We start from the raw sequence: 26,761 nt of genomic DNA, 5'->3' as shown, positions 1-26,761 counted from the left end.
GTGCAAAGATTGGCAGGTGCGATCATACCAGCACTAATGCACCGGATCCCATCAGAACTCCGCAGTTAAGCGTGCTTGGGCGAGAGTAGTACTAGGATGGGTGACCTCGTGGGAAGTCCTCGTGTTGCACTTCTTTTTTGACGTTTTTTTTTTCCTTTTTGACGTTTTTTTCCGTCCTTGTTAGTTGCAACCAAGTTCCAAAGTACCGCCTACACGACTCCAACTAACTGTTATCACGGCTTTTTCGGATCCAAACCATCCACCTCAGGTCACTCGCACGCGTGTCTCGAAGTCTTGAAACTTGTACACGCTGCCGAAGCCATATGTACATTGATCGTGCAAAGATTGGCAGGTGCGATCATACCAGCACTAATGCACCGGATCCCATCAGAACTCCGCAGTTAAGCGTGCTTGGGCGAGAGTAGTACTAGGATGGGTGACCTCCTGGGAAGTCCTCGTGTTTCACCTCTTTTTTGACGTTTTTTCTTTTTTCCTTTTTGACGTTTTTTTCCGTCCTTGTTAGTTGCAACCAAGTTCCAAAGTACCGCCTACACGACTCCAACTAACTGTTATCACGGCTTTTTCGGATCCAAACCATCCACCTCAGGTCACTCGCACGCGTGTCTCGAAGTCTTGAAACTTGTACACGCTGCCGAAGCCATATGTACATTAATCGTGCAAAGATTGGCAGGTGCGATCATACCAGCACTAATGCACTGGATCCCATCAGAACTCCGCAGTTAAGCGTGCTTGGGCGAGAGTAGTACTAGGATGGGTGACCTCCTGGGAAGTCCTCGTGTTGCACCTCTTTTTTGACGTTTTTTTTTTTTCCTTTTTGACGTTTTTTTCCGTCCTTGTTAGTTGCAACCAAGTTCCAAAGTACCGCCTACACGACTCCAACTAACTGTTATCACGGCTTTTTCGGATCCAAACCATCCACCTCAGGTCACTCGCACGCGTGTCTCGAAGTCTTGAAACTTGTACACGCTGCCGAAGCCATATGTACATTGATCGTGCAAAGATTGGCAGGTGCGATCATACCAGCACTAATGCACCGGATCCCATTAGAACTACGCAGTTAAGCGTGCTTGGGCGAGAGTAGTACTAGGATGGGTGACCTCCTGGGAAGTCCTCGTGTTGCACCTCTTTTTTGACGTTTTTTTTTCCTTTTTGACTTATCACGGCTTTTTCGGATCCAAACCATCCACCTCAGGTCACTCGCACGCGTGTCTCGAAGTCTTGAAACTTGTACACGCTGCCGAAGCCATATGTACATTGATCGTGCAAAGATTGGCAGGTGCGATCATACCAGCACTAATTCACCGGATCCCATCAGAACTCCGTAGTTAAGCGTGCTTGGGCGAGAGTATTACTAGGATGGGTGACCTCCTGGGAAGTCCTCGTGTTGCACCTCTTTTTTGACGTTTTTTTTTTTCCTTTTTGACGTTTTTTTCCGTCCTTGTTAGTTGCAACCAAGTTCCAAAGTACCGCCTACACGACTCCAACTAACTGTTATCACGGCTTTTTCGGATCCAAACCATCCACCTCAGGTCACTCGCACGCGTGTCTCGAAGTCTTGAAACTTGTACACGCTGCCGAAGCCATATGTACATTGATCGTGCAAAGATTGGCAAGTGCGATCATACCAGCACTAATGCACCGGATCCCATCAGAACTCCGCAGTTAAGCGTGCTTGGGCGAGAGTAGTACTAGGATGGGTGACCTCTTGGGAAGTCCTCGTGTTGCACCTCTTTTTTGACGTTTTTTTTTTCCTTTTTGACGTTTTTTTCCGTCCTTGTTAGTTGCAACCAAGTTCCAAAGTACCGCCTACACGACTCCAACTAACTGTTATCACGGCTTTTTCGGATCCAAACCATCCACCTCAGGTCACTCGCACGCGTGTCTCGAAGTCTTGAAACTTGTACACGCTGCCGAAGCCATATGTACATTGATCGTGCAAAGATTGGCAGGTGCGATCACACCAGCACTAATGCACCGGATCCCATCAGATCTCCGCAGTGAAGCGTGCTTGGGCGAGAGTAGTACTAGGATGGGTGACCTCCTGGGAAGTCCTCGTGTTGCACCTCTTTTTTGACGTTTTTTTTTTTTTTTTGCTTTTTGACGTTTTTTTCCGTCCTTGTTAGTTGCAACCAAGTTCCAAAGTACCACCTACACGACTCCAACTAACTGTTATCATGGCTTTTTCGGATCCAAACCATCCACCTCAGCTCACTCGCACGCGTGTCTCGAAGTCTTGAAACTTGTACACGCTGCCGAAGCCATATGTACATTGATCGTGCAAAGATTGGCAGGTGCGATCATACCAGCACTAATGCACCGGATCCCATCAGAACTCCGCAGTTAAGCGTGCTTGGGCGAGAGTAGTACTAGGATGGGTGACCTCGTGGGAAGTCCTCGTGTTGCACTTCTTTTTTGACGTTTTTTTTTTCCTTTTTGACGTTTTTTTCCGTCCTTGTTAGTTGCAACCAAGTTCCAAAGTACCGCCTACACGACTCCAACTAACTGTTATCACGGCTTTTTCGGATCCAAACCATCCACCTCAGGTCACTCGCACGCGTGTCTCGAAGTCTTGAAACTTGTACACGCTGTCGAAGCCATATGTACATTGATCGTGCAAAGATTGGCAGGTGCGATCATACCAGCACTAATGCACCGGATCCCATAAGAACTCCGCAGTTAAGCGTGCTTGGGCGAGAGTAGTACTAGGATGGGTGTCCTCCTGGGAAGTCCTCGTGTTGCACCTCTTTTTTGACGTCCAAGATCCTCCTTCAAAGGGGTGGAAGAGAGAGTGTTTGCCTCGTTTCTGCCAAAGATGTCTAACCCTAGGACGTGCAAGTCCTTATATACTATTCTAGAGTTACAAAAGATTACAAAAGCCCAAGCCCAAAAAGTGCCGCTCAGCGCTATTTACCGCTCAGCGGTGGTTGCGTGACTCGTTTCTTCCCCTCAGCGGCCATTTTGCCCCTCAGCGTGACTCCCGCAACCTCCTGAGTGCCGCTCAGCGGTAAAATGCCGCTGAGCGGTGCCTTCGACTTCTCTTTTTGCACTCTTTCTTGTCTTTTCTAATGTCACTTCTCTCCTTCTTCACTCTTTTCACTAAATTCACCTTAAAACCTGCACAAAAACACTCAAATCAAGCATAAACCTGTCCAGCTCTCTTATTTCTGAAAATAAAGATAAAAGGCATGATTTCAAGCTAGTTTCTAAGTCTAAAGGTTGCTTTTAGTATCAATTTTAAGCATGAAAATAACAGTTTTTCAACTGTTATCACAACCCCAAACTTAGAACTTTGCTTGTCCTCAAGCAAACAAAATGTAACTCCATCTCCAACCAATTCATATGATGGTTCACTCATTCAAAATCCTTTTCTCAAGATAAGTAACAACTTCACTCAAACTCATGACCAAGATTCAATCAAGATGTGCACATGCTTTAGTGTTCACAAAGTCATTTAAATTCCAACAAATGCTATTTTTCATGAATGATCAATCAATTAAGCATGGATGTTCATGTGTTTATGGAATATTTCCTCACTAGGTAAAGTGTTTCACTCAACACACAAGTGTATAAGAGGTACAGTGTTTCGCTCATTCACTCCACTATCACAATGTCACATGAATCAACTTTGCCTTTCATTTTACCATAATCCAAAAACATTCACAAGCATGCATCATCACAAGGACTTTTCAATGGCTTATAATGTGGCTGGGCTAACAAGAAAATTGGTTTTTCTGGATCACAAAATCCTTGAGTTAAGAGAATCATAACAACACAATCATCGTATTCATTCCCAACTTTCTTTTACCTTTGCATTTGTATTGAGCTTTACTTCTTTTTCTTTTCTTTTCTTTTTCTTTGCATATTCTTACTTTTTAGCTCTTAGCTCAATGCTTTTCTTTTCATGTTTTCCTAACAACCCCAAACTTGAACATTTAACAATACCATACAAGATCTTCTACTTAACTCAAGGTAAAGATTTTCAATCAAAGGGTTTCAGTGTATGTTCAAGGCTAAGGGTTCAAAGGATAGAACACAACGTGTTCTCTTTTAGTAGGCTAACTTTATGAATTTGGCCAATAAAAAGGGTTCCAACAAATGGCCTTGATCACATGATGCAAAACAAGCAATTGATTCAATCATAGAAAACCTGGGCAAAATCATTCATGCTTTCAAAGTAATAGCATTCAATCATACCAAAAACTCTGGAGCTCAAAACCTCACATGTAAGCTCATTCACATTTGACATACACATCCTGCTTAATCTCACAATCACAATCATGATATCATGCATTTGTTCACAAAGCTTGTGAATCACCTGTATAAGCATTTTAATGTGCACATCTATCTCAACATCAATCAATCAATAAGCATCATCAAGCAGTACTTATCACACAATCACAGTTAATAGCAAACCATCATAACAAACCAGGTTTTCAATAGAGTACATCAAACCCTAATCTAAAAACAAAAACAAATAAGTTCAGAAAACTTAAACCATAAAAGCATAATCATATGATAGCATTCATCAGTAAATGCTATCTCAGCTCCTCATCAGTCTGAGTTGTCCTCTGTATCTTCCTCTTCCTCCTCATCTTCATCATCATCAAATGCATCCTCCTCCTCAGCTTCGTCTTCTTCCATATCTCTAGCTGAAGCTTCAGCTGCTCCAGCTCCTCCTCCATGTACCGGTTCTTCTGGCCAAGCTACTACATTATGGAATTCATCCATAGTCCACCTGTGGGCTGGAGGATTATCATACATCCCCACTATCATCTCAGCAGTGGCCACCTGCCCTCTATGAATGGACTGCAACTGAGCACCTATAAGAGACATATACATGTCCCTCATCTGGAATGGTTCTGCTTCATGTGTATAAGCAGATGTCTGGCTCTGTGCTGGCCCTCTCTCTCTACGAGCACGGCGTGGTGGAACTGGCTGAGCTGCATCCTCACCTCCACAGTACTGTCTATAATAAGCCTCATCAATAGCTTTTCTTGGCCTCTCAAATGGTGGAACAGAAGTGTCCACCCCTGCTAGCTTGCAGAGGTGAGTGATCAAAGAAGGATGTCCTAGTGGTGCTTTGTTGTTTGAGGTGTTAGCACATACACTGATTTCATCAGCTATTACCTGCCCAATATTAACATTCAAGTTTCTGATAGCACAGTAGATGAATAGTGCCCTACTGAGAGTAATATCTGACACATGTGAACATGGCTGAATGTTGGCATGAGAAAATGCCATCCAATACTTTGCAAGAGGAGTCAAATCTGTCCTCCTAATGTTAACCACTGCGCCAGATCTATTCCTTTGGAAGTGTCCTCCAGGTATACACATTACTCTCTCAACATCCTCAAAGTCAGCACCTTCCTCCATGCTAAGAGCAAACTGACATTGCTCACCAGCCCACACAGTATCCAGGAAGTTGTTGATAGAATCAGGATCAAACCTGATAGCATGGCCTCTGACATAGCCCAAATAATTCTCAGCTGGATGATCACCAATCTTCTTTGCATTGGTGTAGAATTCCTTGACCACAGCTATGTTGGCAGGTGCTGGATAAGTGGCTAGCTTTCCCCAATCATTCCCTAACACTTGCTCTCCAAATTGAGGAGCAAAGTTAGGTATCATTCCAACCTTTCTCTCCATTAGAAGTCTCCTGTCCTGAACCACCCTAAAGTGCTTCTCATGTTTCCTAGAGAGGAACCTGCTAGAGTGGGGTTGCTCTGGTTCCTTTTCTTTCCTCTTAGTTGCCATGGTTTTCAATCTCTTTCCTGAAGAGGATGCCATTCCTGCATTCAAAACACAAACCAAAACCACAAAACATGATGTTAATCATTAGTAAAACATAGAACACAACTCCTTTCGAAGCTAAACCACCGCTGAGGGTCAGAATTTCCCCTCAGCGCCACCAGTACCACGCAACAGACCAGAAAAATCAAATCTGGCAGAGTGCCGCTCAGCGGTAAATGCCGCTCAGCGGTGACTCTGCAGATTTTTGAAAATCTTGTTTTGAAGCTTTCCTAACTCCACCCAAATGCAATTTTCATATTTCCAGTTCATAATCATGCAGTTAAATCGGTTCAAACATCAAATATATCATCAAATCATGCATAGAAATCAAAACCCTTAAATATTCATGCTTTGACAATCACATTCAAATTCAAGAACCTAGAATGAACCAAATGCATTTTACTTACTTGGGTGGAGATGCTAGATGATATGAGAATGCTTCCAAACTAGAATGCTCTCTTCCAACCCCAAACTTTGATGGCACACTAGTGAAAAAGTGAGTGAAAGAGAGATTTTCTAAAGAGGGAAGAGTGAAAAGATGTGGAAAACCTAAGAGAATGTGTGTGGAAGTGTTTGTGCAGAGAGAAGCCAGAAAATAAACCCTAAAACACAGCTTGGGGTATAAAAATACCCTAATGGGCTCAGGTCCCGCTAAGGGGAACTTAAGCCCATCAGCGATAGTACCGCTCAGCGGTAATTGCCGCTCAGCGGCACTTTCGTGAAGTGCTCCTCTCCTTCTTTTCTTGACCTACGTGCCTTCCCTACATGTCCCTCATAGGTTCCCTGCAATTCAATGTTAAAAATGCTTATGCAAAAACTAAAAATAAACAAACAAACAATCAACTGGGTTGCCTCCCAGGTAGCGCTTGTTTAACGTCACGAGCCTGACCCAAAATCCACCAACACCCATCAGTAGGTGTTTCAAACTTACCAGCACCCATCAGTAGGTGCAAAATTTCTTACCAACACCCATCAGTAGGTGTTACAACATAGTATCCTTCAGTAGATACTTAACCACCTAGCATCCTTCAGTAGATGCTATCTCCAACAAAATAGTTACAAAATAAAGTCCACAACTTAAAAATTACAAAACCAAAATAAAATCAAAAGTTCTTAAATCACTGGGTTGCCTCCCAGCAAGCGCTCTTTTAACGTCATTAGCTTGACCCAAACTCGAGTTCCTTCTTTTTTTTCTTCTTTCTACTGAACTTCTTCAGAAATTTGATCAAACCAGGAACCTGTTGTAGTGTCTCAATAATAGGAACTTTAATCTCCAATTTCTTGAAGATTTCCATAAAGCACTTGAACTTCTTTTCCTTCCTATGATGCTTCTTTAGATGAGGATGTGATTTTTCATATGATTTCTTCTTCTTTCCTCTCATCTTCTTTTTCTTCCTTTTTCTCTCCCTCAATTTTCTCTTTTTCTTTTCTTTTATTTTTTTCTTCCCTTTTCTTTTTCTTTTCAACTTCTTTATTTTCACACAAATCTTCTTTCTCTCTTCTCTCTCAACCACTTCGTTCTCTTTTTCTTCATCTTTATTTTTCTCACTCAACTCTTCTTTCTCTTTTCTCTCTATCTTTCCCGCATCTCCCTCTATTCTTTTCTCATCAAGAATCTTGTCACTTTCAGTGACATTGGTTTGCCCTTCCTCCTTAAGGTTAACTTCAGTATTAACCTCATCATCCAATCTCTGATTAATGTAACGAAAGTGCATCTCCATCCTTTTACATGATTCTTCAATGCTTTTCTGAGTAGAGTCGGAATTTTTCAAAAATCGTTGAAGGGTGTCCTCCAACCTATCCAAACTTCCTGATAAAAAGGGTTGTTGCTGCCATTGTTGTTGTGGTTGGTTCTCAAATTGTCCGGCAGCTTGCCAAAATTGGCTTTGATCCATGCTTGAGTGAGGTTCCCACCATTGGTTGAGATTACTTTGGTAGAATTGAGTGCCCATATAGTTAAATTCTTGACCAAATTGCATTCTGCAGACATTAGGCACAAAACTCTAGGAAATATTTGTTAGCACAAAAAGATATAGAAGAAGATATATATTCAGAAGATAAAAAGATTTAAAAGATAGAATCAAATAAAACCTAATCTAAAAAAATAGAATAAAATAAAATCTAACCTAATCTAAAAAATAAAATAAAATAAAATAAAATAAAATAAAATAAAAACAAAAAAAAAAAAATAAAAACAGAAATTCAAAAAGTCAAAGATAATCAATAATCACACAAATTAACCAGTTAAACCACGAGTCCCCGGCAACGGCGCCAAAAACTTGATGGGCAAATTTGTAAGCACCAAAATATGATGTCACAAACTTGTTTCACAATCGGCAAGTATGACCGAATCGTTCAAGTAATAAACTTGGTAAGACCAAGTATCGTTCTTCCCAAAGGACTCACGGCCTAGTTTAGTTGTGTGGTTTGTTGATTAGCTAAGACTTACAAACGAAATAATTGGATTATATTATGCAAGACGAAAACTAAACATGTATGCATGAATTGATCAATGGCAAAGACTAAAGATAAACACTTTCAATGGATTATATGAATGAATATGTTGTTGGGGGTCAATTTCATCTCATCCACTCTCATACATTTTAGGATTTCAACATTCAAATCATCATTGTTAATGCCACTCTCTAAAGTACCATTCTAGATGGCTTCTCCCTAATCAAATAGTTCATACAATTCCTAGCATTCCTAATGATTAGTTCATGAGCGCAGGAGCTTAACGACAACCAATATAATATTGTCAGTATAATATTGGGAGAAATTCCCCGGATCTAGACTTCCCCGTACGTGTCCGTATCGACAAAACCAATAATCATGCAATAGAATGAGTTAAACAATGCACGCATTGAGCAAAGAGGAAAAACCCTAACTAATGATGAAAGAAAGCATAAGTCTTAGATTAAGATGCAAGCATAAATTCCATATATGAGAGCTTCAAGAGATTACATTGATTCCCCAACAAACATACAAGGTTTAGTTCACCATATTCATGGTGAACCTAGATGAATTACAATGAAAGTATGAAAGAATAAACCCTAAAAAGGTGAAGAGGTAGCCTGAGCATCCAAGATCCTCCTTCAAAGGGGTGGAAGAGAGAGTGTTTGCCTCGTTTCTGCCAAAGATGTCTAACCCTAGGACGTGCAAGTCCTTATATACTATTCTAGAGTTACAAAAGATTACAAAAGCCCAAGCCCAAAAAGTGCCGCTCAGCGCTATTTACCGCTCAGCGGTGGTTGCGTGACTCGTTTCTTCCCCTCAGCGGCCATTTTGCCCCTCAGCGTGACTCCCGCAACCTCCTGAGTGCCGCTCAGCGGTAAAATGCCGCTGAGCGGTGCCTTCGACTTCTCTTTTTGCACTCTTTCTTGTCTTTTCTAATGTCACTTCTCTCCTTCTTCACTCTTTTCACTAAATTCACCTTAAAACCTGCACAAAAACACTCAAATCAAGCATAAACCTGTCCAGCTCTCTTATTTCTGAAAATAAAGATAAAAGGCATGATTTCAAGCTAGTTTCTAAGTCTAAAGGTTGCTTTTAGTATCAATTTTAAGCATGAAAATAACAGTTTTTCAACTGTTATCAAAGCCATATGTACATTGATCGTGCAAAGATTGGCAGGTGCGATCATATCAGCACTAATGCACCGGATCCCATCAGAACTTCGCAGTTAAGCGTGCTTGGGCGAGAGTAGTACTAGGATGGGTCACCTCCTGGGAAGTCCTCGTGTTGCACCTCTTTTTTGACGTTTTTTTTTTTCCTTTTTGACGTTTTTTTCCGTCCTTGTTAGTTGCAACCAAGTTCCAAAGTACCGCCTACACGACTCCAACTAACTGTTATCACGGCTTTTTCGGATCCAAACCATCCACCTCAGGTCACTCGCACGCGTGTCTCGAAGTCTTGAAACTTGTACACGCTGCCGAAGCCATATGTACATTGATCGTGCAAAGATTGGCAGGTGCGATCATACCAGCACTAATGCACCGGATCCCATCAGAACTCCGCAGTTAAGCGTGCTTGGGCGAGAGTAGTACTAGGATGGGTGACCTCCTGGGAAGTCCTCGTGTTGCACCTCTTTTTTGACGTTTTTTTTTTTTCCTTTTTGACGTTTTTTTCCGTCCTTGTTAGTTGCAACCAAGTTCCAAAGTACCGCCTACACGACTCCAACTAACTGTTATCACGGCTTTTTCGGATCCAAACCATCCACCTCAGGTCACTCGCACGCGTGTCTCGAAGTCTTGAAACTTGTACACGCTGCCGAAGCCATATGTACATTGATCGTGCAAAGATTGGCAGGTGCGATCATACCAGCACTAATGCACCGGATCCCATCAGAACTCCGCAGTTAAGCGTGCTTGGGCGAGAGTAGTACTAGGATGGGTGACCTCCTAGGAAGTCCTCGTGTTGCACCTCTTTTTTGACGTTTTTTTTTTTCCTTTTTCACGTTTTTTTCCGTCCTTGTTAGGTGCAACCAAGTTCCAAAGTACCGCCTACACGACTCCAACTAACTGTTATCACGGCTTTTTCGGATCCAAACCATCCACCTCAGGTCACTCGCACGCGTGTCTCGAAGTCTTGAAACTTGTACACGCTGCCGAAGCCATATGTACATTGATCGTGCAAAGATTGGCAGGTGCGATCATACCAGCACTAATGCACCGGATCCCATCAGAACTCCGCAGTTAAGCGTGCTTGGGCGAGAGTAGTACTAGGATGGGTGACCTCCTAGGAAGTCCTCGTGTTGCACCTCTTTTTTGACGTTTTTTTTTTTCCTTTTTCACGTTTTTTTCCGTCCTTGTTAGGTGCAACCAAGTTCCAAAGTACCGCCTACACGACTCCAACTAACTGTTATCACGGCTTTTTCGGATCCAAACCATCCACCTCAGGTCACTCGCACGCGTGTCTCGAAGTCTTGAAACTTGTACACGCTGCCGAAGCCATATGTACATTGATCGTGCAAAGATTGGCAGGTGCGATCATACCAGCACTAATGCACCGGATCCCATCAGAACTCCGCAGTTAAGCGTGCTTGGGCGAGAGTAGTACTAGGATGGGTGACCTCCTAGGAAGTCCTCGTGTTGCACCTCTTTTTTGACGTTTTTTTTTTTTCCTTTTTCACGTTTTTTTCCGTCCTTGTTAGGTGCAACCAAGTTCCAAAGTACCGCCTACACGACTCCAACTAACTGTTATCACGGCTTTTTCGGATCCAAACCATCCACCTCAGGTCACTCGCACGCGTGTCTCGAAGTCTTGAAACTTGTACACGCTGCCGAAGCCATATGTACATTGATCGTGCAAAGATTGGCAGGTGCGATCATACCAGCACTAATGCACCGGATCCCATCAGAACTCCGCAGTTAAGCGTGCTTGGGCGAGAGTAGTACTAGGATGGGTGACCTCCTGGGAAGTCCTCGTGTTGCACCTCTTTTTTGACGTTTTTTTTTTTCCTTTTTCACGTTTTTTTCCGTCCTTGTTAGGTGCAACCAAGTTCCAAAGTACCGCCTACACGACTCCAACTAACTGTTATCACGGCTTTTTCGGATCCAAACCATCCACCTCAGGTCACTCGCACGCGTGTCTCGAAGTCTTGAAACTTGTACACGCTGCCGAAGCCATATGTACATTGATCGTGCAAAGATTGGCAGGTACGATCATACCAGCACTAATGCACCGGATCCCATCAGAACTCCGCAGTTAAGCGAGCTTGGGCGAGAGTAGTACTAGGATGGGTGACCTCCTGGGAAGTCCTTTTGTTGCACCTCTTTTTTGACGTTTTTTTTTTCCTTTTTGACGTTTTTTTCCGTCCTTGTTAGTTGCAACCAAGTTCCAAAGTACCGCCTACACGACTCCAACTAACTGTTATCACGGCTTTTTCGGATCCAAACCATCCACCTCAGGTCACTCGCACGCGTGTCTCGAAGTCTTGAAACTTGTACACGCTGCCGAAGCCATATGTACATTGATCGTGCAAAGATTGGCAGGTGCGATCATACCAGCACTAATGCACCGGATCCCATCAGAACTCCGCAGTTAAGCGTGCTTGGGCGAGAGTAGTACTAGGATGGGTGACCTCCTGGGAAGTCCTCGTGTTGCACCTCTTTTTTGACGTTTTTTTTTTTTCCTTTTTGACGTTTTTTTCCGTCCTTGTTAGTTGCAACCAAGTTCCAAAGTACCGCCTACACGACTCCAACTAACTGTTATCACGACTTTTTCGGATCCAAACCATCCACCTCAGGTCACTCGCACGCGTGTCTCGAAGTCTTGAAACTTGTACACGCTGCCGAAGCCATATGTACATTGATCGTGCAAAGATTGGCAGGTGCGATCATACCAGCACTAATGCACCGGATCCCATCAGAACTCCGCAGTTAAGCGTGCTTGGGCGAGAGTAGTACTAGGATGGGTGACCTCCTGGGAAGTCCTCGTGTTGCACCTCTTTTTTGACGTTTTTTTTTTTTCCTTTTTCACGTTTTTTTCCGTCCTTGTTAGGTGCAACCAAGTTCCAAAGTACCGCCTACACGACTCCAACTAACTGTTATCACGGCTTTTTCGGATCCAAACCATCCACCTCAGGTCACTCGCACGCGTGTCTCGAAGTCTTGAAACTTGTACACGCTGCCGAAGCCATATGTACATTGATCGTGCAAAGATTGGCAGGTGCGATCATACCAGCACTAATGCACCGGATCCCATCAGAACTCCGCAGTTAAGCGTGCTTGGGCGAGAGTAGTACTAGGATGGGTGACCTCCTGGGAAGTTCTCGTGTTGCACCTCTTTTTTGACGTTTTTTTTTTTCCTTTTTGACGTTTTTTTCCGTCCTTGTTAGTTGCAACCAAGTTCCAAAGTACCGCCTACACGACTCCAACTAACTGTTATCACGGCTTTTTCGGATCCAAACCATCCACCTCAGGTCACTCGCACGCGTGTCTCGAAGTCTTGAAACTTGTACACGCTGCCGAAGCCATATGTACATTGATCGTGCAAAGATTGGCAGGTGCGATCACACCAGCACTAATGCACCGGATCCCATCAGAACTCCGCAGTTAAGCGTGCTTGGGCGAGAGTAGTACTAGGATGGGTGACCTCCTGGGAAGTCCTCGTGTTGCACCTCTTTTTTGACGTTTTTTTTTTCCTTTTTGACGTTTTTTTTCCGTCCTTGTTAGTTGCAACCAAGTTCCAAAGTACCGCCTACACGACTCCAACTAACTGTTATCACGGCTTTTTCGGATCCAAACCATCCACCTCAGGTCACTCGCACGCGTGTCTCGAAGTCTTGAAACTTGTACACGCTGCCGAAGCCATATGTACATTGATCGTGCAAAGATTTGCATGTGCGATCATACCAGCACTAATGCACCGGATCCCATCAGAACTCCGTAGTTAAGCGTGCTTGGGCGAGAGTAGTACTAGGATGGGTGACCTCCTGGGAAGTCCTCGTGTTGCACCTCTTTTTTGACGTTTTTTTTTTTTCCTTTTTGACGTTTTTTTCCGTCCTTGTTAGTTGCAACCAAGTTCCAAAGTACCGCCTACACGACTCCAACTAACTATTATCACGGCTTTTTCGGATCCAAACCATCCACCTCAGGTCACTCGCACGCGTGTCTCGAAGTCTTAAAACTTGTACACGCTGCCGAAGCCATATGTACATTGATCGTGCAAAGATTGGCAGGTGCGATCATACCAGCACTAATGCACCGGATCCCATCAGAACTCCGCAGTTAAGCGTGCTTGGGCGAGAGTAGTACTAGGATGGGTGACCTCCTGGGAAGTCCTCGTGTTGCACCTCTTTTTTGACGTTTTTTTTTTTTTTCCTTTTTGACGTTTTTTTCCGTCCTTGTTAGTTGCAACCAAGTTCCAAAGTACCGCCTACACGACTCCAACTAACTGTTATCACGGCTTTTTCGGATCCAAACCATCCACCTCAGGTCACTCGCACGCGTGTCTCGAAGTCTTGAAACTTGTACACGCTGCCGAAGCCATATGTACATTGATCGTGCAAAGATTGGCAGGTGCGATCATACCAGCACTAATGCACCGGATCCCATCAGAACTCCGCAGTTAAGCGTGCTTGGGCGAGAGTAGTACTAGGATGGGTGACCTCCTGGGAAGTCCTCGTGTTGCACCTCTTTTTTGACGTTTTTTTTTTCCTTTTTGACGTTTTTTTCCGTCCTTGTTAGTTGCAACCAAGTTCCAAAGTACCGCCTACACGACTCCAACTAACTGTTATCACGGCTTTTTCGGATCCAAACCATCCACCTCAGGTCACTCGCACGCGTGTCTCGAAGTCTTGAAACTTGTACACGCTGCCGAAGCCATATGTACATTGATCGTGCAAAGATTGGCAGGTCCGATTATACCAGCACTAATGCACTGGATCCCATCAGAACTCCGCAGTTAAGCGTGCTTGGGCGAGAGTAGTACTAGGATGGGTGACCTCCTGGGAAGTCCTCGTGTTGCACCTCTTTTTTGACGTTTTTTTTTTTTCCTTTTTGACGTTTTTTTCCGTCCTTGTTAGGTGCAACCAAGTTCCAAAGTACCGCCTACACGACTCCAACTAACTGTTATCACGGCTTTTTCGGATCCAAACCATCCACCTCAGGTCACTCGCACGCGTGTCTCGAAGTCTTGAAACTTGTACACGCTGCCGAAGCCATATGTACATTGATCGTGCAAAGATTGGCAGGTGCGATCATACCAGCACTAATGCACCGGATCCCATCAGAACTCCGCAGTTAAGCGTGCTTGGGCGAGAGTAGTACTAGGATGGGTGACCTCCTGGGAAGTTCTCGTGTTGCACCTCTTTTTTGACGTTTTTTTTTCCTTTTTGACGTTTTTTTCCGTCCTTGTTAGTTGCAACCAAGTTCCAAAGTACCGCCTACACGACTCCAACTAACTGTTATCACGGCTTTTTCGGATCCAAACCATCCACCTCAGGTCACTCGCACGCGTGTCTCGAAGTCTTGAAACTTGTACACGCTGCTGAAGCCATATGTACATTGATCGTGCAAAGATTGGCAGGTGCGATCATACCAGCACTAATGCACCGGATCCCATCAGAACTCCGCAGTTAAGCGTGCTTGGGCGAGAGTAGTACTAGGATGGGTGACCTCCTGGGAAGTCCTCGTGTTGCACCTCTTTTTTGATGTTTTTTTTTTCCTTTTTGACTTATCACGGCTTTTTCGGATCCAAACCATCCACCTCAGGTCACTCGCACGCGTGTCTCGAAGTCTTGAAACTTGTACACGCTGCCGAAGCCATATGTACATTGATCGTGCAAAGATTGGCAGGTGTGATCATACCAGCACTAATGCACCGGATCCCATCAGAACTCCGCAGTTAAGCATGCTTGGGCGAGAGTAGTACTAGGATGGGTGACCTCCTGGGAAGTCCTTTTGTTGCACCTCTTTTTTGACGTTTTTTTTTTTCCTTTTTGACGTTTTTTTTCCGTCCTTGTTAGTTGCAACCAAGTTCCAAAGTACCGCCTACACGACTCCAACTAACTGTTATCACGGCTTTTTCGGATCCAAACCATCCACCTCAGGTCACTCGCACGCGTGTCTCGAAGTCTTGAAACTTGTACACGCTGCCGAAGCCATATGTACATTGATCGTGCAAAGATTGGCATCTGCGATCATACCAGCACTAATGCACCGGATCCCATCAGAACTCCGCAGTTAAGCGTGCTTGGGCGAGAGTAGTACTAGGATGGGTGACCTCCTGGGAAATCCTCGTGTTGCACCTCTTTTTTGACGTTTTTTTTTTTTCCTTTTTGACGTTTTTTTCCGTCCTTGTTAGTTGCAACCAAGTTCCAAAGTACCGCCTACACGACTCCAACTAACTGTTATCACGGCTTTTTCGGATCCAAACCATCCACCTCAGGTCACTCGCACGCGTGTCTCGAAGTCTTGAAACTTGTACACGCTGCCGAAGCCATATGTACATTGATCGTGCAAAGATTGGCAGGTGCGATCATACCAGCACTAATGCACTGGATCCCATCAGAACTCCGCAGTTAAGCGTGCTTGGGCGAGAGTAGTACTAGGATGGGTGACCTCCTGGGAAGTCCTCGTGTTGCACCTCTTTTTTGACGTTTTTTTTTTTTCCTTTTTGACGTTTTTTTCCGTCCTTGTTAGGTGCAACCAAGTTCCAAAGTACCGCCTACACGACTCCAACTAACTGTTATCACGGCTTTTTCGGATCCAAACCATCCACCTCAGGTCACTCGCACGCGTGTCTCGAAGTCTTGAAACTTGTACACGCTGCCGAAGCCATATGTACATTGATCGTGCAAAGATTGGCAGGTGCGATCATACCAGCACTAATGCACCGGATCCCATCAGAACTCCGCAGTTAAGCGTGCTTGGGCGAGAGTAGTACTAGGATGGGTGACCTCCTGGGAAGTTCTCGTGTTGCACCTCTTTTTTGACGTTTTTTTTTCCTTTTTGACGTTTTTTTCCGTCCTTGTTAGTTGCAACCAAGTTCCAAAGTACCGCCTACACGACTCCAACTAACTGTTATCACGGCTTTTTCGGATCCAAACCATCCACCTCAGGTCACTCGCACGCGTGTCTCGAAGTCTTGAAACTTGTACACGCTGCCGAAGCCATATGTACATTGATCGTGCAAAGATTGGCAGGTGCGATCATACCAGCACTAATGCACCGGATCCCATCAGAACTCCGCAGTTAAGCGTGCTTGGGCGAGAGTAGTACTAGGATGGGTGACCTCCTGGGAAGTCCTCGTGTTGCACCTCTTTTTTGACGTTTTTTTTTTCCTTTTTGACTTGTCACGGCTTTTTCGGATCCAAACCATCCACCTCAGGTCACTCGCACGCGTGTCTCGAAGTCTTGAAACTTGTACACGCTGCCGAAGCCATATGTACATTGATCGTGCAAAGATTGGCAGGTGCGATCATACCAGCACTAATGCACCGGATCCCATCAGAACTCCGCAGTTAAGCGTGCTTGGGCGAGATTAGTACTGGGATGGGTGACCTCTTGGGAAGTCCTCGTGTTGCACCTCTTTTTTGACGTTTTTTTCCGTCCTTGTTAGTTGCAACCAAGTTCCAAAGTACCGCCTACACGACTCCAACTAACTGTTATCACGGCTTTTTCGGATCCAAACCATCCACCTCAGGTCACTCGCACGCGTGTCTCGAAGTCTTGAAACTTGTACACGCTGCCGAAGCCATATGTACATTGATCGTGCAAAGGTTGGCAGGTGCGATCGTACCAGCACTAATGCACCGGATCCCATCAGAACTCCGCAGTTAAGCGTGCTTGGGCGAGAGTAGTACTAGGATGGGTGACCTCCTGGGAAGTCCTCGTGTTGCACCTCTTTTTTGACGTTTTTTTTTTCCTTTTTGACTTATCACGGCTTTTTCGGATCCAAACCATCCACCTCAGGTCACTCGCACGCGTGTCTCGAAGTCTTGAAACTTGTACACGCTGCCGAAGCCATATGTACATTGATCGTGCAAAGATTGGCAGATGCGATCATACCAGCACTAATGCACCGGATCCCATCAGAACTCCGTAGTTAAGCGTGCTTGGGCGAGATTAGTACTAGGATGGGTGACCTCCTGGGAAGTCCTCGTGTTGCACCTCTTTTTTGACGTTTTTTTTTTTCCTTTTTGACGTTTTTTTCCGTCCTTGTTAATTGCAACCAAGTTCCAAAGTACCGCCTACACGACTCCAACTAACTGTTATCACGGCTTTTTCGGATCCAAACCATCCACCTCAGGTCACTCGCACGCGTGTCTCGAAGTCTTGAAACTTGTACACGCTGCCGAAGCCATATGTACATTGATCGTGCAAAGATTGGTAGGTGCGATCATACCAGCACTAATGCACCGGATCCCATCAGAACTCCGCAGTTAAGCGTGCTTGGGCGAGATTAGTACTGGGATGGGTGACCTCTTGGGAAGTCCTCGTGTTGCACCTCTTTTTTGACGTTTTTTTCCGTCCTTGTTAGTTGCAACCAAGTTCCAAAGTACCGCCTACACGACTCCAACTAACTGTTATCACGGCTTTTTCGGATCCAAACCATCCACCTCAGGTCACTCGCACGCGTGTCTCGAAGTCTTGAAACTTGTACACGCTGCCGAAGCCATATGTACATTATTCGTGCAAAGATTGGCAGGTGCGATCATACCAGCACTAATGCACCGGATCCCATCAGAACTCCCCAGTTAAGTGTGCTTGGGCGAGAGTAGTACTAGGATGGGTGACCTCCTGGGAAGTCCTCGTGTTGCACCTCTTTTTTGACGTTTTTTTTTTTCCTTTTTGACGTTTTTTTCCGTCCTTGTTAGTTGCAACCAAGTTCCAAAGTACCGCCTACACGACTCCAACTAACTGTTATCACGGCTTTTTCGGATCCAAACCATCCACCTCAGGTCACTCGCACGCGTGTCTCGAAGTCTTGAAACTTGTACACGCTGCCGAAGCCATATGTACATTGATCATGCAAAGATGGGCAGGTGCGATCATATCAGCACTAATGCACCGGATCCCATCAGAACTCCGCAGTTAAGCGTGCTTGGGCGAGAGTAGTACTAGGATGGGTGTCCTCCTGGGAAGTCATCGTGTTGCACCTCTTTTTTGACGTTCTTTTTTTTTTCCTTTTTGACGTTTTTTTCCGTCCTTGTTAGTTGCAACCAAGTTCCAAAGTACCGCCTACACGACTCCAACTAACTGTTATCACGGCTTTTTCGGATCCAAACCATCCACCTCAGGTCACTCGCACGCGTGTCTCGAAGTCTTGAAACTTGTACACGCTGCAGAAGCCATATGTACATTGATCGTGCAAAGATTGGCAGGTGCGATCATACCAGCACTAATGCACCGGATCCCATCAGAACTCCGCAGTGAAGCGTGCTTGGGCGAGAGTAGTACTAGGATGGGTGACCTCCTGGGAAGTCCTCGTGTTGCACCTCTTTTTTGACGTTTTTTTTTTTCCTTTTTGACGTTTTTTTCCGTCCTTGTTAGTTGCAAGCAAGTTCCAAAGTACCGCCTACACGACTCCAACTAACTGTTATCACGGCTTTTTCGGATCCAAACCATCCACCTCAGGTCACTCGCACGCGTGTCTCGAAGTCTTGAAACTTGTACACGCTGCCGAAGCCATATGTACATTGATCGTGCAAAGGTTGGCAGGTGCGATCGTACCAGTACTAATGCACCGGATCCCATCAGAACTCCGCAGTTAAGCGTGCTTGGGCGAGAGTAGTACTAGGATGGGTGACCTCCTGGGAAGTCCTCGTGTTGCACCTCTTTTTTGACGTTTTTTTTTTTCCTTTTTGACTTATCACGGCTTTTTCGGATCCAAACCATCCACCTCAGGTCACTCGCACGCGTGTCTCGAAGTCTTGAAACTTGTACACGCTGCCGAAGCCATATGTACATTGATCGTGCAAAGATTGGCAGGTGCGATCATACCAGCACTAATGCACCGGATCCCATCAGAACTCCGCAGTTAAGCGTGCTTGGGCGAGAGCAGTACTAGGATGGGTGACCTCCTGGGAAGTCCTCGTGTTGCACCTCTTTTTTGACGTTTTTTTTTTCCTTTTTGACGTTTTTTTCCGTCCTTGTTAGTTGCAACCAAGTTCCAAAGTACCGCCTACACGACTCCAACTAACTGTTATCACGGCTTTTTCGGATCCAAACCATCCACCTCATGTCACTCGCACGCGTGTCTCGAAGTCTTGAAACTTGTACACGCTGCCGAAGCCATATGTACATTGATCGTGCAAAGATTGGCAGGTGCGATCATACCAGCACTAATGCACCGGATCCCATCAGATCTCCGCAGTTAAGCGTGCTTGGGCGAGAGTAGTACTAGGATGGGTGACCTCCTGGGAAGTCCTCGTGTTGCACCTCTTTTTTGACGTTTTTTTTTTCCTTTTTGACGTTTTTTTCCGTCCTTGTTAGTTGCAACCAAGTTCCAAAGTACCGCCTACACGACTCCAACTAACTGTTATCACGGCTTTTTCGGATCCAAACCATCCACCTCAGGTCACTCGCACGCGTGTCTCGAAGTCTTGAAACTTGTACACGCTGCCGAAGCCATATGTACATTGATCGTGCAAAGATTGGCAGGTGCGATCATACCAGCACTAATGCACCGGATCCCATCAGAACTCCGCAGTTAAGCGTGCTTGGGCGACAGTAGTACTAGGATGGGTGACCTCCTGGGAAGTCCTCGTGTTGCACCTCTTTTTTGACGTTTTTAAGTCGTGAAACTTGTACACGCTGCCGAAGCCAAATGTACATTGATCGTGCAAAGATTGGCAGGTGCGATCATACCAGCACTAATGCACCGGATCCCATCAGAACTCCGCAGTGAAGCGTGCTTGGGCGAGAGTAGTACTAGGATGGGTGACCTCTTGGGAAGTCCTCGTGTTGCACCTCTTTTTTGACGTTTTTAAGTCTTGAAACTTGTACACGCTGCCGAAGCCATATGTACATTGATCGTGCAAAGATTGGCAGGTGCGATCATACCAGCACTAATGCACCGGATCCCATCAGAACTCCGCAGTTAAGCGTGCTTGGGCGAGAGTAGTACTTATATGGGTGACCTCCTGGGAAGTCCTCGTGTTGCACCTCTTTTTTGACGTTTTTTTTTTCCTTTTAGACGTTTTTTTCCGTCCTTGTTAGTTGCAACCAAGTTCCAAAGTACCGCCTACACGACTCCAACTAACTGTTATCACGGCTTTTTCGGATCCAAACCATCCACCTCAGGTCACTCGCACGCGTGTCTCGAAGTCTTGAAACTTGTACACGCTGCCGAAGCCATATGTACATTGATCGTTCAAAGATTGGCAGGTGCGATCATACCAACACTAATGCACCGGATCCCATCAGAACTCCGCAGTTAAGCGTGCTTGGGCGACAGTAGTACTAGGATGGGTGACCTCCTGGGAAGTCCTCGTGTTGCACCTCTTTTTTGACGTTTTTTTTTTTTCCTTTTTGACGTTTTTTTCCGTCCTTGTTAGTTGCAACCAAGTTCCAAAGTACCGCCTACACGACTCCAACTAACTGTTATCACGGCTTTTTCGGATCCAAACCATCCACCTCAGGTCACTCGCACGCGTGTCTCGAAGTCTTGAAACTTGTACACGCTGCCGAAGCCATATGTACATTGATCGTGCAAAGATTGGCAGGTGCGATCATACCAGCACTAATGCACCGGATCCCCTCAGAACTCCGCAGTTAAGCGTGCTTGGGCGATAGTAGTACTAGGATGGGTGACCTCCTGGGAAGTCCTCGTGTTGCACCTCTTTTTTGACGTTTTTTTTTTTTCCTTTTTGACGTTTTTTTCCGTCCTTGTTAGTTGCAACCAAGTTCCAAAGTACCGCCTACACGACTCCAACTAACTGTTATCACGGCTTTTTCGGATCCAAACCATCCACCTCAGGTCACTCGCACGCGTGTCTCGAAGTCTTGAAACTTGTACACGCTGCCGAAGCCACATGTACATTGATCGTGCAAAGATTGGCAGGTGCGATCATACCAGCACTAATGCACCGGATCCCATCAGAACTCCGCAGTGAAGCGTGCTTGGGCGACAGTAGTACTAGGATGGGTGACCTCCTGGGAAGTCCTCGTGTTGCACCTCTTTTTTGACGTTTTTTTTTCCTTTTTGACGTTTTTTTCCGTCCTTGTTAGTTGCAACCAAGTTCCAAAGTACCGCCTACACGACTCCAACTAACTGTTATCACGGCTTTTTCGGATCCAAACCATCCACCTCAGGTCACCCGCACGCGTGTCTCGAAGTCTTGAAACTTGTACACGCTGCCGAAGCCATATGTACATTGATCGTGCAAAGATTGGCAGGTGCGATCATACCAGCACTAATGCACCGGATCCCATTAGAACTCCGCAGTTAAGCGTGCTTGTGCGAGAGTAGTACTAGGATGGGTGACCTCCTGGGAAGTCCTCGTGTTGCACCTCTTTTTTGACGTTTTTTTCCGTCCTTGTTAGTTGCAACCAAGTTCCAAAGTACCGCCTACACGACTCCAACTAACTGTTATCACGGCTTTTTCGGATCCAAACCATCCACCTCAGGTCACTCGCACGCGTGTCTCAAAGTCTTGAAACTTGTACACGCTGCCGAAGCCATATGTACATTGATCGTGCAAAGATTGGCAGGTGCGATCATACTAGCACTAATGCACCGGATCCCATCAGAACTCCGCAGTTAAGCGTGCTTGGGCGAGAGTAGTACTAGGATGGGTGACCTCCTGGGAAGTCCTCGTGTTGCACCTCTTTTTTGACGTTTTTTTTTTCCTTTTTGACGTTTTTTTCCGTCCTTGTTAGTTGCAACCAAGTTCCAAAGTACCGCCTACACGACTCCAACTAACTGTTATCACGGCTTTTTCGGATCCAAACCATCCACCTCATGTCACTCGCACGCGTGTCTCGAAGTCTTGAAACTTGTACACGCTGCCGAAGCCATATGTACATTGATCGTGCAAAGATTGGCAGGTGCGATCATACCAGCACTAATGCACCGGATCCCATCAGATCTCCGCAGTTAAGCGTGCTTGGGCGAGAGTAGTACTAGGATGGGTGACCTCCTGGGAAGTCCTCGAGTTGCACCTCTTTTTTGACGTTTTTTTTTTCCTTTTTGACGTTTTTTTCCGTCCTTGTTAGTTGCAACCAAGTTCCAAAGTACCGCCTACACGACTCCAACTAACTGTTATCACGGCTTTTTCGGATCCAAACCATCCACCTCAGGTCACTCGCACGCGTGTCTCGAAGTCTTGAAACTTGTACACGCTGCCGAAGCCATATGTACATTGAACGTGCAAAGATTGGCAGGTGCGATCATACCAGCACTAATGCACCGGATCCCATCAGAACTCCGCAGTTAAGCGAGCTTGGGCGAGAGTAGTACTAGGATGGGTGACCTCCTGGGAAGTCCTCGTGTTGTACCTCTTTTTTGACGTTTTTTTTTTTTCCTTTTTGACGTTTTTTTCCGTCCTTGTTAGTTGCAACCAAGTTCCAAAGTACCGCCTACACGACTCCAACTAACTGTTATCACGGCTTTTTCGGATCCAAACCATCCACCTCAGGTCACTCGCACGCGTGTCTCGAAGTCTTGAAACTTGTACACGCTGCCGAAGCCATATGTACATTGATCGTGCAAAGATTGGCAGGTGCGATCATACCAGCACTAGTGCACCGGATCCCATCAGAACTCCGCAGTTAAGCGTGCTTGGGCGAGAGTAGTACTTATATGGGTGACCTCCTGGGAAGTCCTTGTGTTGCACCTCTTTTTTGACGTTTTTTTTTTCCTTTTAGACGTTTTTTTCCGTCCTTGTTAGTTGCAACCAAGTTCCAAAGTACCGCCTACACGACTCCAACTAACTGTTATCACGGCTTTTTCGGATCCAAACCATCCACCTCAGGTCACTCGCACGCGTGTCTCGAAGTCTTGAAACTTGTACACGCTGCCGAAGCCATATGTACATTGATCGTGCAAAGATTGGCAGGTGCGATCATACCAGCACTAATGCACCGGATCCCATCAGAACTCCGCAGTTAAGCGTGCTTGGGCGACAGTAGTACTAGGATGGGTGACCTCCTGGGAAGTCCTCGTGTTGCACCTCTTTTTTGACGTTTTTAAGTCGTGAAACTTGTACACGCTGCCGAAGCCAAATGTACATTGATCGTGCAAAGATTGGCAGGTGCGATCATACCAGCACTAATGCACCGGATCCCATCAGAATTCCGCAGTGAAGCGTGCTTGGGCGAGAGTAGTACTAGGATGGGTGACCTCTTGGGAAGTCCTCGTGTTGCACCTCTTTTTTGACGTTTTTAAGTCTTGAAACTTGTACACGCTGCCGAAGCCATATGTACATTGATCGTGCAAAGATTGGCAGGTGCGATCATACCAGCACTAATGCACCGGATCCCATCAGAACTCCGCAGTTAAGCGTGCTTGGGCGAGAGTAGTACTTATATGGGTGACCTCCTGGGAAGTCCTCGTGTTGCACCTCTTTTTTGACGTTTTTTTTTTTCCTTTTAGACGTTTTTTTCCGTCCTTGTTAGTTGCAACCAAGTTCCAAAGTACCGCCTACACGACTCCAACTAACTGTTATCACGGCTTTTTCGGATCCAAACCATCCACCTCAGGTCACTCGCACGCGTGTCTCGAAGTCTTGAAACTTGTACACGCTGCCGAAGCCACATGTACATTGATCGTGCAAAGATTGGCAGGTGCGATCATACCAGCACTAATGCACCGGATCCCATCAGAACTCCGCAGTTAAGCGTGCTTGGGTGAGAGTAGTACTAGGATGGGTGACCTCCTGGGAAGTCCTCGTGTTGCACCTCTTTTTTGACGTTTTTTTTTTCCTTTTTGACGTTTTTTTCCGTCCTTGTTAGTTGTAACCAAGTTCCAAAGTACCGCCTACACAACTCCAACTAACTCTTATCACGGCTTTTTCGGATCCAAACCATCCACCTCAGGTCACTCGCACGCGTGTCTCGAAGTCTTGAAACTTGTACACGCTGCCGAAGCCATATGTACATTGATCGTGCAAAGATTAGCAGGTGCGATCATACCAGCACTAATGCACCGGATCCCATCAGAACTCCGCAGTTAAGCGTGCTTGGGCGACAGTAGTACTAGGATGGGTGACCTCCTGGGAAGTCCTCGTGTTGCACCTCTTTTTTGACGTTTTTAAGTCGTGACACTTGTACACGCTGCCGAAGCCAAATGTACATTGATCGTGCAAAGATTGGCAGGTGCGATCATACCAGCACTAATGCACCGGATCCCATGGGTGACCTCTTGGGAAGTCCTCGTGTTGCACCTCTTTTTTGACGTTCTTAAGTCTTGAAACTTGTACACGCTGCCGAAGCCATATGTACATTGATCGTGCAAAGATTGGCAGGTGCGATCATACCAGAACTAATGCACTGGATCCCATCAGAACTCCGCAGTTAAGCGTGCTTGGGCGAGAGTAGTACTAGGATGGGTGACCTCTTGGGAAGTCCTCGTGTTGCACCTCTTTTTTGACGTTTTTAAGTCTTGAAACTTGTACACGCTGCCGAAGCCATATGTACATTGATCGTGCAAAGATTGGCAGGTGCGATCATACCAGCACTAATGCACCGGATCCCATCAGAACTCCGCAGTTAAGCGTGCTTGGGCGAGAGTAGTACTTATATGGGTGACCTCCTGGGAAGTCCTCGTGTTGCACCTCTTTTTTGACGTTTTTTTTTTTCCTTTTAGACGTTTTTTTCCTTCCTTGTTAGTTGCAACCAAGTTCCAAAGTACCGCCTACACGACTCCAACTAACTGTTATCACGGCTTTTTCGGATCCAAACCATCCACCTCAGGTCACTCGCACGCGTGTCTCGAAGTCTTGAAACTTGTACACGCTGCCGAAGCCATATGTACATTGATCGTGCAAAGATTGGCAGGTGCGATCATACCAGCACTAATGCACCGGATCCCATCAGAACTCCGCAGTTAAGCGTGCTTGGGCGACAGTAGTACTAGGATGGGTGACCTCCTGGGAAGTCCTCGTGTTGCACCTCTTTTTTGACGTTTTTTTTTTTTCCTTTTTGACGTTTTTTTCCGTCCTTGTTAGTTGCAACCAAGTTCCAAAGTACCGCCTACACGACTCCAACTAACTGTTATCACGGCTTTTTCGGATCCAAACCATCCACCTCAGGTCACTCGCACGCGTGTCTCGAAGTCTTGAAACTTGTACACGCTGCCGAAGCCACATGTACATTGATCGTGCAAAGATTGGCAGGTGCGATCATACCAGCACTAATGCACCGGATCCCATCAGAACTCCGCAGTTAAGCGTGCTTGGGCGAGAGTAGTACTAGGATGGGTGACCTCCTGGGAAGTCCTCGTGTTGCACCTCTTTTTTGACGTTTTTTTTTTCCTTTTTGACGTTTTTTTCCGTCCTTGTTAGTTGCAACCAAGTTCCAAAGTACCGCCTACACGACTCCAACGAACTGTTATCACGGCTTTTTCGGATCCAAACCATCCACCTCAGGTCACTCGCACGCGTGTCTCGAAGTCTTGAAACTTGTACACGCTGCCGAAGCCATATGTACATTGATCGTGCAAAGATTGGCAGGTGCGATCATACCAGCACTAATGCACCGGATCCCATCAGAACTCCGTAGGTAAGCGTGCTTGGGCGAGAGTAGTACTAGGATGGGTGACCTCCTGGGAAGTCTTCGTGTTGCACCTCTTTTTTGACGTTTTTTTTTCCTTTTTGACGTTTTTTTCCGTCCTTGTTAGTTGCAACCAAGTTCCAAAGTACCGCCTACACGACTCCAACTAACTGTTATCACGGCTTTTTCGGATCCAAACCATCCACCTCAGGTCACCCGCACGCGTGTCTCGAAGTCTTGAAACTTGTACACGCTGCCGAAGCCATATGTACATTGATCGTGCAAAGATTGGCAGGTGCGATCATACCAGCACTAATGCACCGGATCCCATTAGAACTCCGCAGTTAAGCGTGCTTGTGCGAGAGTAGTACTAGGATGGGTGACCTCTTGGGAAGTCCTCGTGTTGCACCTCTTTTTTGACGTTTTTTTTTTTCCTTTTTGACGTTTTTTTCCGTCCTTGTTAGTTGCAACCAAGTTCCAAAGTACCGCCTACACGACTCCAACGAACTGTTATCACGGCTTTTTCGGATCCAAACCATCCACCTCAGGTCACTCGCACGCGTGTCTCAAAGTCTTGAAACTTGTACACGCTGCCGAAGCCATATGTACATTGATCGTGCAAAGATTGGCAGGTGCGATCATACCAGCACTAATGCACCGGATCCCATCAGAACTCCGCAGTTAAGCGTGCTTGGGCGAGAGTAGTACTAGGATGGGTGACCTCCTGGGAAGTCCTCGTGTTGCACCTCTTTTTTGACGTTTTTTTTTTCCTTTTTGACGTTTTTTTCCGT

General features: G+C 45.7%; 64 non-coding genes across 64 annotated transcripts; all 64 read left to right on the top strand.

The window, feature by feature from the left end:
- The first annotated feature begins 14 nt into the window (after positions 1-14).
- LOC128196899 (5S ribosomal RNA) lies at positions 15-133 on the top strand. The gene has a single exon (XR_008249305.1). It is a non-coding gene; the product is annotated as a 5S ribosomal RNA (ribosomal RNA).
- Positions 134-350: 217 nt separating this feature from the next.
- Positions 351-469, top strand: LOC128196955 (5S ribosomal RNA). The gene has a single exon (XR_008249361.1). It is a non-coding gene; the product is annotated as a 5S ribosomal RNA (ribosomal RNA).
- A 220-nt stretch (positions 470-689) lies between these two features.
- LOC128196906 (5S ribosomal RNA) lies at positions 690-808 on the top strand. Its single transcript, XR_008249312.1, has one exon. It is a non-coding gene; the product is annotated as a 5S ribosomal RNA (ribosomal RNA).
- A 219-nt stretch (positions 809-1,027) lies between these two features.
- LOC128196995 (5S ribosomal RNA) lies at positions 1,028-1,146 on the top strand. Its single transcript, XR_008249401.1, has one exon. It is a non-coding gene; the product is annotated as a 5S ribosomal RNA (ribosomal RNA).
- Positions 1,147-1,295: 149 nt separating this feature from the next.
- Positions 1,296-1,414, top strand: LOC128196993 (5S ribosomal RNA). The gene has a single exon (XR_008249399.1). It is a non-coding gene; the product is annotated as a 5S ribosomal RNA (ribosomal RNA).
- A 218-nt stretch (positions 1,415-1,632) lies between these two features.
- Positions 1,633-1,751, top strand: LOC128196932 (5S ribosomal RNA). The gene has a single exon (XR_008249338.1). It is a non-coding gene; the product is annotated as a 5S ribosomal RNA (ribosomal RNA).
- Positions 1,752-1,968: 217 nt separating this feature from the next.
- Positions 1,969-2,087, top strand: LOC128196957 (5S ribosomal RNA). The gene has a single exon (XR_008249363.1). It is a non-coding gene; the product is annotated as a 5S ribosomal RNA (ribosomal RNA).
- A 223-nt stretch (positions 2,088-2,310) lies between these two features.
- On the top strand, positions 2,311-2,429 carry LOC128196897 (5S ribosomal RNA). The gene has a single exon (XR_008249303.1). It is a non-coding gene; the product is annotated as a 5S ribosomal RNA (ribosomal RNA).
- A 217-nt stretch (positions 2,430-2,646) lies between these two features.
- LOC128196939 (5S ribosomal RNA) lies at positions 2,647-2,765 on the top strand. Its single transcript, XR_008249345.1, has one exon. It is a non-coding gene; the product is annotated as a 5S ribosomal RNA (ribosomal RNA).
- Positions 2,766-9,442: 6,677 nt separating this feature from the next.
- On the top strand, positions 9,443-9,561 carry LOC128197025 (5S ribosomal RNA). The gene has a single exon (XR_008249431.1). It is a non-coding gene; the product is annotated as a 5S ribosomal RNA (ribosomal RNA).
- Positions 9,562-9,779: 218 nt separating this feature from the next.
- LOC128196975 (5S ribosomal RNA) lies at positions 9,780-9,898 on the top strand. Its single transcript, XR_008249381.1, has one exon. It is a non-coding gene; the product is annotated as a 5S ribosomal RNA (ribosomal RNA).
- A 219-nt stretch (positions 9,899-10,117) lies between these two features.
- On the top strand, positions 10,118-10,236 carry LOC128196916 (5S ribosomal RNA). Its single transcript, XR_008249322.1, has one exon. It is a non-coding gene; the product is annotated as a 5S ribosomal RNA (ribosomal RNA).
- Positions 10,237-10,454: 218 nt separating this feature from the next.
- On the top strand, positions 10,455-10,573 carry LOC128196915 (5S ribosomal RNA). The gene has a single exon (XR_008249321.1). It is a non-coding gene; the product is annotated as a 5S ribosomal RNA (ribosomal RNA).
- A 218-nt stretch (positions 10,574-10,791) lies between these two features.
- Positions 10,792-10,910, top strand: LOC128196914 (5S ribosomal RNA). Its single transcript, XR_008249320.1, has one exon. It is a non-coding gene; the product is annotated as a 5S ribosomal RNA (ribosomal RNA).
- A 219-nt stretch (positions 10,911-11,129) lies between these two features.
- LOC128196964 (5S ribosomal RNA) lies at positions 11,130-11,248 on the top strand. The gene has a single exon (XR_008249370.1). It is a non-coding gene; the product is annotated as a 5S ribosomal RNA (ribosomal RNA).
- A 218-nt stretch (positions 11,249-11,466) lies between these two features.
- On the top strand, positions 11,467-11,585 carry LOC128197163 (5S ribosomal RNA). The gene has a single exon (XR_008249569.1). It is a non-coding gene; the product is annotated as a 5S ribosomal RNA (ribosomal RNA).
- A 217-nt stretch (positions 11,586-11,802) lies between these two features.
- Positions 11,803-11,921, top strand: LOC128196953 (5S ribosomal RNA). Its single transcript, XR_008249359.1, has one exon. It is a non-coding gene; the product is annotated as a 5S ribosomal RNA (ribosomal RNA).
- A 219-nt stretch (positions 11,922-12,140) lies between these two features.
- Positions 12,141-12,259, top strand: LOC128196942 (5S ribosomal RNA). The gene has a single exon (XR_008249348.1). It is a non-coding gene; the product is annotated as a 5S ribosomal RNA (ribosomal RNA).
- A 219-nt stretch (positions 12,260-12,478) lies between these two features.
- Positions 12,479-12,597, top strand: LOC128197103 (5S ribosomal RNA). The gene has a single exon (XR_008249509.1). It is a non-coding gene; the product is annotated as a 5S ribosomal RNA (ribosomal RNA).
- Positions 12,598-12,815: 218 nt separating this feature from the next.
- Positions 12,816-12,934, top strand: LOC128196918 (5S ribosomal RNA). Its single transcript, XR_008249324.1, has one exon. It is a non-coding gene; the product is annotated as a 5S ribosomal RNA (ribosomal RNA).
- Positions 12,935-13,152: 218 nt separating this feature from the next.
- Positions 13,153-13,271, top strand: LOC128196912 (5S ribosomal RNA). The gene has a single exon (XR_008249318.1). It is a non-coding gene; the product is annotated as a 5S ribosomal RNA (ribosomal RNA).
- Positions 13,272-13,490: 219 nt separating this feature from the next.
- LOC128196931 (5S ribosomal RNA) lies at positions 13,491-13,609 on the top strand. The gene has a single exon (XR_008249337.1). It is a non-coding gene; the product is annotated as a 5S ribosomal RNA (ribosomal RNA).
- A 221-nt stretch (positions 13,610-13,830) lies between these two features.
- On the top strand, positions 13,831-13,949 carry LOC128196920 (5S ribosomal RNA). Its single transcript, XR_008249326.1, has one exon. It is a non-coding gene; the product is annotated as a 5S ribosomal RNA (ribosomal RNA).
- A 217-nt stretch (positions 13,950-14,166) lies between these two features.
- Positions 14,167-14,285, top strand: LOC128197029 (5S ribosomal RNA). The gene has a single exon (XR_008249435.1). It is a non-coding gene; the product is annotated as a 5S ribosomal RNA (ribosomal RNA).
- A 219-nt stretch (positions 14,286-14,504) lies between these two features.
- LOC128196992 (5S ribosomal RNA) lies at positions 14,505-14,623 on the top strand. The gene has a single exon (XR_008249398.1). It is a non-coding gene; the product is annotated as a 5S ribosomal RNA (ribosomal RNA).
- A 216-nt stretch (positions 14,624-14,839) lies between these two features.
- On the top strand, positions 14,840-14,958 carry LOC128196909 (5S ribosomal RNA). The gene has a single exon (XR_008249315.1). It is a non-coding gene; the product is annotated as a 5S ribosomal RNA (ribosomal RNA).
- A 150-nt stretch (positions 14,959-15,108) lies between these two features.
- Positions 15,109-15,227, top strand: LOC128197101 (5S ribosomal RNA). Its single transcript, XR_008249507.1, has one exon. It is a non-coding gene; the product is annotated as a 5S ribosomal RNA (ribosomal RNA).
- A 219-nt stretch (positions 15,228-15,446) lies between these two features.
- On the top strand, positions 15,447-15,565 carry LOC128196971 (5S ribosomal RNA). Its single transcript, XR_008249377.1, has one exon. It is a non-coding gene; the product is annotated as a 5S ribosomal RNA (ribosomal RNA).
- Positions 15,566-15,784: 219 nt separating this feature from the next.
- On the top strand, positions 15,785-15,903 carry LOC128196905 (5S ribosomal RNA). The gene has a single exon (XR_008249311.1). It is a non-coding gene; the product is annotated as a 5S ribosomal RNA (ribosomal RNA).
- A 219-nt stretch (positions 15,904-16,122) lies between these two features.
- On the top strand, positions 16,123-16,241 carry LOC128196826 (5S ribosomal RNA). The gene has a single exon (XR_008249232.1). It is a non-coding gene; the product is annotated as a 5S ribosomal RNA (ribosomal RNA).
- A 216-nt stretch (positions 16,242-16,457) lies between these two features.
- LOC128196898 (5S ribosomal RNA) lies at positions 16,458-16,576 on the top strand. Its single transcript, XR_008249304.1, has one exon. It is a non-coding gene; the product is annotated as a 5S ribosomal RNA (ribosomal RNA).
- Positions 16,577-16,726: 150 nt separating this feature from the next.
- On the top strand, positions 16,727-16,845 carry LOC128196903 (5S ribosomal RNA). The gene has a single exon (XR_008249309.1). It is a non-coding gene; the product is annotated as a 5S ribosomal RNA (ribosomal RNA).
- Positions 16,846-17,041: 196 nt separating this feature from the next.
- LOC128196925 (5S ribosomal RNA) lies at positions 17,042-17,160 on the top strand. The gene has a single exon (XR_008249331.1). It is a non-coding gene; the product is annotated as a 5S ribosomal RNA (ribosomal RNA).
- Positions 17,161-17,310: 150 nt separating this feature from the next.
- LOC128196937 (5S ribosomal RNA) lies at positions 17,311-17,429 on the top strand. Its single transcript, XR_008249343.1, has one exon. It is a non-coding gene; the product is annotated as a 5S ribosomal RNA (ribosomal RNA).
- Positions 17,430-17,647: 218 nt separating this feature from the next.
- LOC128196902 (5S ribosomal RNA) lies at positions 17,648-17,766 on the top strand. The gene has a single exon (XR_008249308.1). It is a non-coding gene; the product is annotated as a 5S ribosomal RNA (ribosomal RNA).
- Positions 17,767-17,962: 196 nt separating this feature from the next.
- On the top strand, positions 17,963-18,081 carry LOC128196981 (5S ribosomal RNA). Its single transcript, XR_008249387.1, has one exon. It is a non-coding gene; the product is annotated as a 5S ribosomal RNA (ribosomal RNA).
- A 218-nt stretch (positions 18,082-18,299) lies between these two features.
- LOC128197048 (5S ribosomal RNA) lies at positions 18,300-18,418 on the top strand. Its single transcript, XR_008249454.1, has one exon. It is a non-coding gene; the product is annotated as a 5S ribosomal RNA (ribosomal RNA).
- A 220-nt stretch (positions 18,419-18,638) lies between these two features.
- On the top strand, positions 18,639-18,757 carry LOC128196904 (5S ribosomal RNA). The gene has a single exon (XR_008249310.1). It is a non-coding gene; the product is annotated as a 5S ribosomal RNA (ribosomal RNA).
- A 218-nt stretch (positions 18,758-18,975) lies between these two features.
- LOC128196949 (5S ribosomal RNA) lies at positions 18,976-19,094 on the top strand. Its single transcript, XR_008249355.1, has one exon. It is a non-coding gene; the product is annotated as a 5S ribosomal RNA (ribosomal RNA).
- A 151-nt stretch (positions 19,095-19,245) lies between these two features.
- On the top strand, positions 19,246-19,364 carry LOC128196901 (5S ribosomal RNA). The gene has a single exon (XR_008249307.1). It is a non-coding gene; the product is annotated as a 5S ribosomal RNA (ribosomal RNA).
- A 217-nt stretch (positions 19,365-19,581) lies between these two features.
- LOC128196896 (5S ribosomal RNA) lies at positions 19,582-19,700 on the top strand. The gene has a single exon (XR_008249302.1). It is a non-coding gene; the product is annotated as a 5S ribosomal RNA (ribosomal RNA).
- Positions 19,701-19,917: 217 nt separating this feature from the next.
- LOC128196979 (5S ribosomal RNA) lies at positions 19,918-20,036 on the top strand. Its single transcript, XR_008249385.1, has one exon. It is a non-coding gene; the product is annotated as a 5S ribosomal RNA (ribosomal RNA).
- A 76-nt stretch (positions 20,037-20,112) lies between these two features.
- On the top strand, positions 20,113-20,231 carry LOC128196924 (5S ribosomal RNA). The gene has a single exon (XR_008249330.1). It is a non-coding gene; the product is annotated as a 5S ribosomal RNA (ribosomal RNA).
- Positions 20,232-20,307: 76 nt separating this feature from the next.
- Positions 20,308-20,426, top strand: LOC128196946 (5S ribosomal RNA). The gene has a single exon (XR_008249352.1). It is a non-coding gene; the product is annotated as a 5S ribosomal RNA (ribosomal RNA).
- A 217-nt stretch (positions 20,427-20,643) lies between these two features.
- Positions 20,644-20,762, top strand: LOC128197069 (5S ribosomal RNA). Its single transcript, XR_008249475.1, has one exon. It is a non-coding gene; the product is annotated as a 5S ribosomal RNA (ribosomal RNA).
- Positions 20,763-20,981: 219 nt separating this feature from the next.
- On the top strand, positions 20,982-21,100 carry LOC128197026 (5S ribosomal RNA). The gene has a single exon (XR_008249432.1). It is a non-coding gene; the product is annotated as a 5S ribosomal RNA (ribosomal RNA).
- Positions 21,101-21,319: 219 nt separating this feature from the next.
- LOC128197021 (5S ribosomal RNA) lies at positions 21,320-21,438 on the top strand. The gene has a single exon (XR_008249427.1). It is a non-coding gene; the product is annotated as a 5S ribosomal RNA (ribosomal RNA).
- Positions 21,439-21,654: 216 nt separating this feature from the next.
- On the top strand, positions 21,655-21,773 carry LOC128196980 (5S ribosomal RNA). The gene has a single exon (XR_008249386.1). It is a non-coding gene; the product is annotated as a 5S ribosomal RNA (ribosomal RNA).
- Positions 21,774-21,969: 196 nt separating this feature from the next.
- Positions 21,970-22,088, top strand: LOC128196919 (5S ribosomal RNA). Its single transcript, XR_008249325.1, has one exon. It is a non-coding gene; the product is annotated as a 5S ribosomal RNA (ribosomal RNA).
- Positions 22,089-22,305: 217 nt separating this feature from the next.
- LOC128196938 (5S ribosomal RNA) lies at positions 22,306-22,424 on the top strand. The gene has a single exon (XR_008249344.1). It is a non-coding gene; the product is annotated as a 5S ribosomal RNA (ribosomal RNA).
- A 217-nt stretch (positions 22,425-22,641) lies between these two features.
- Positions 22,642-22,760, top strand: LOC128196987 (5S ribosomal RNA). Its single transcript, XR_008249393.1, has one exon. It is a non-coding gene; the product is annotated as a 5S ribosomal RNA (ribosomal RNA).
- Positions 22,761-22,979: 219 nt separating this feature from the next.
- LOC128197011 (5S ribosomal RNA) lies at positions 22,980-23,098 on the top strand. The gene has a single exon (XR_008249417.1). It is a non-coding gene; the product is annotated as a 5S ribosomal RNA (ribosomal RNA).
- A 217-nt stretch (positions 23,099-23,315) lies between these two features.
- On the top strand, positions 23,316-23,434 carry LOC128196978 (5S ribosomal RNA). Its single transcript, XR_008249384.1, has one exon. It is a non-coding gene; the product is annotated as a 5S ribosomal RNA (ribosomal RNA).
- A 76-nt stretch (positions 23,435-23,510) lies between these two features.
- LOC128196970 (5S ribosomal RNA) lies at positions 23,511-23,629 on the top strand. The gene has a single exon (XR_008249376.1). It is a non-coding gene; the product is annotated as a 5S ribosomal RNA (ribosomal RNA).
- Positions 23,630-23,705: 76 nt separating this feature from the next.
- LOC128196945 (5S ribosomal RNA) lies at positions 23,706-23,824 on the top strand. The gene has a single exon (XR_008249351.1). It is a non-coding gene; the product is annotated as a 5S ribosomal RNA (ribosomal RNA).
- A 218-nt stretch (positions 23,825-24,042) lies between these two features.
- LOC128196928 (5S ribosomal RNA) lies at positions 24,043-24,161 on the top strand. Its single transcript, XR_008249334.1, has one exon. It is a non-coding gene; the product is annotated as a 5S ribosomal RNA (ribosomal RNA).
- A 217-nt stretch (positions 24,162-24,378) lies between these two features.
- LOC128196977 (5S ribosomal RNA) lies at positions 24,379-24,497 on the top strand. Its single transcript, XR_008249383.1, has one exon. It is a non-coding gene; the product is annotated as a 5S ribosomal RNA (ribosomal RNA).
- Positions 24,498-24,722: 225 nt separating this feature from the next.
- On the top strand, positions 24,723-24,841 carry LOC128196982 (5S ribosomal RNA). Its single transcript, XR_008249388.1, has one exon. It is a non-coding gene; the product is annotated as a 5S ribosomal RNA (ribosomal RNA).
- Positions 24,842-24,917: 76 nt separating this feature from the next.
- On the top strand, positions 24,918-25,036 carry LOC128196944 (5S ribosomal RNA). Its single transcript, XR_008249350.1, has one exon. It is a non-coding gene; the product is annotated as a 5S ribosomal RNA (ribosomal RNA).
- Positions 25,037-25,254: 218 nt separating this feature from the next.
- Positions 25,255-25,373, top strand: LOC128196976 (5S ribosomal RNA). Its single transcript, XR_008249382.1, has one exon. It is a non-coding gene; the product is annotated as a 5S ribosomal RNA (ribosomal RNA).
- A 219-nt stretch (positions 25,374-25,592) lies between these two features.
- Positions 25,593-25,711, top strand: LOC128196882 (5S ribosomal RNA). The gene has a single exon (XR_008249288.1). It is a non-coding gene; the product is annotated as a 5S ribosomal RNA (ribosomal RNA).
- Positions 25,712-25,928: 217 nt separating this feature from the next.
- Positions 25,929-26,047, top strand: LOC128196973 (5S ribosomal RNA). Its single transcript, XR_008249379.1, has one exon. It is a non-coding gene; the product is annotated as a 5S ribosomal RNA (ribosomal RNA).
- Positions 26,048-26,263: 216 nt separating this feature from the next.
- LOC128196997 (5S ribosomal RNA) lies at positions 26,264-26,382 on the top strand. Its single transcript, XR_008249403.1, has one exon. It is a non-coding gene; the product is annotated as a 5S ribosomal RNA (ribosomal RNA).
- A 218-nt stretch (positions 26,383-26,600) lies between these two features.
- Positions 26,601-26,719, top strand: LOC128197296 (5S ribosomal RNA). The gene has a single exon (XR_008249683.1). It is a non-coding gene; the product is annotated as a 5S ribosomal RNA (ribosomal RNA).
- Positions 26,720-26,761: the final 42 nt, after the last annotated feature.

Source organism: Vigna angularis, chromosome 5, assembly GCF_016808095.1.
Source record: "Vigna angularis cultivar LongXiaoDou No.4 chromosome 5, ASM1680809v1, whole genome shotgun sequence".
NCBI classification, from domain to species: domain Eukaryota; kingdom Viridiplantae; phylum Streptophyta; class Magnoliopsida; order Fabales; family Fabaceae; genus Vigna; species Vigna angularis.
This window is presented reverse-complemented; position numbering and strand designations above follow the sequence as displayed.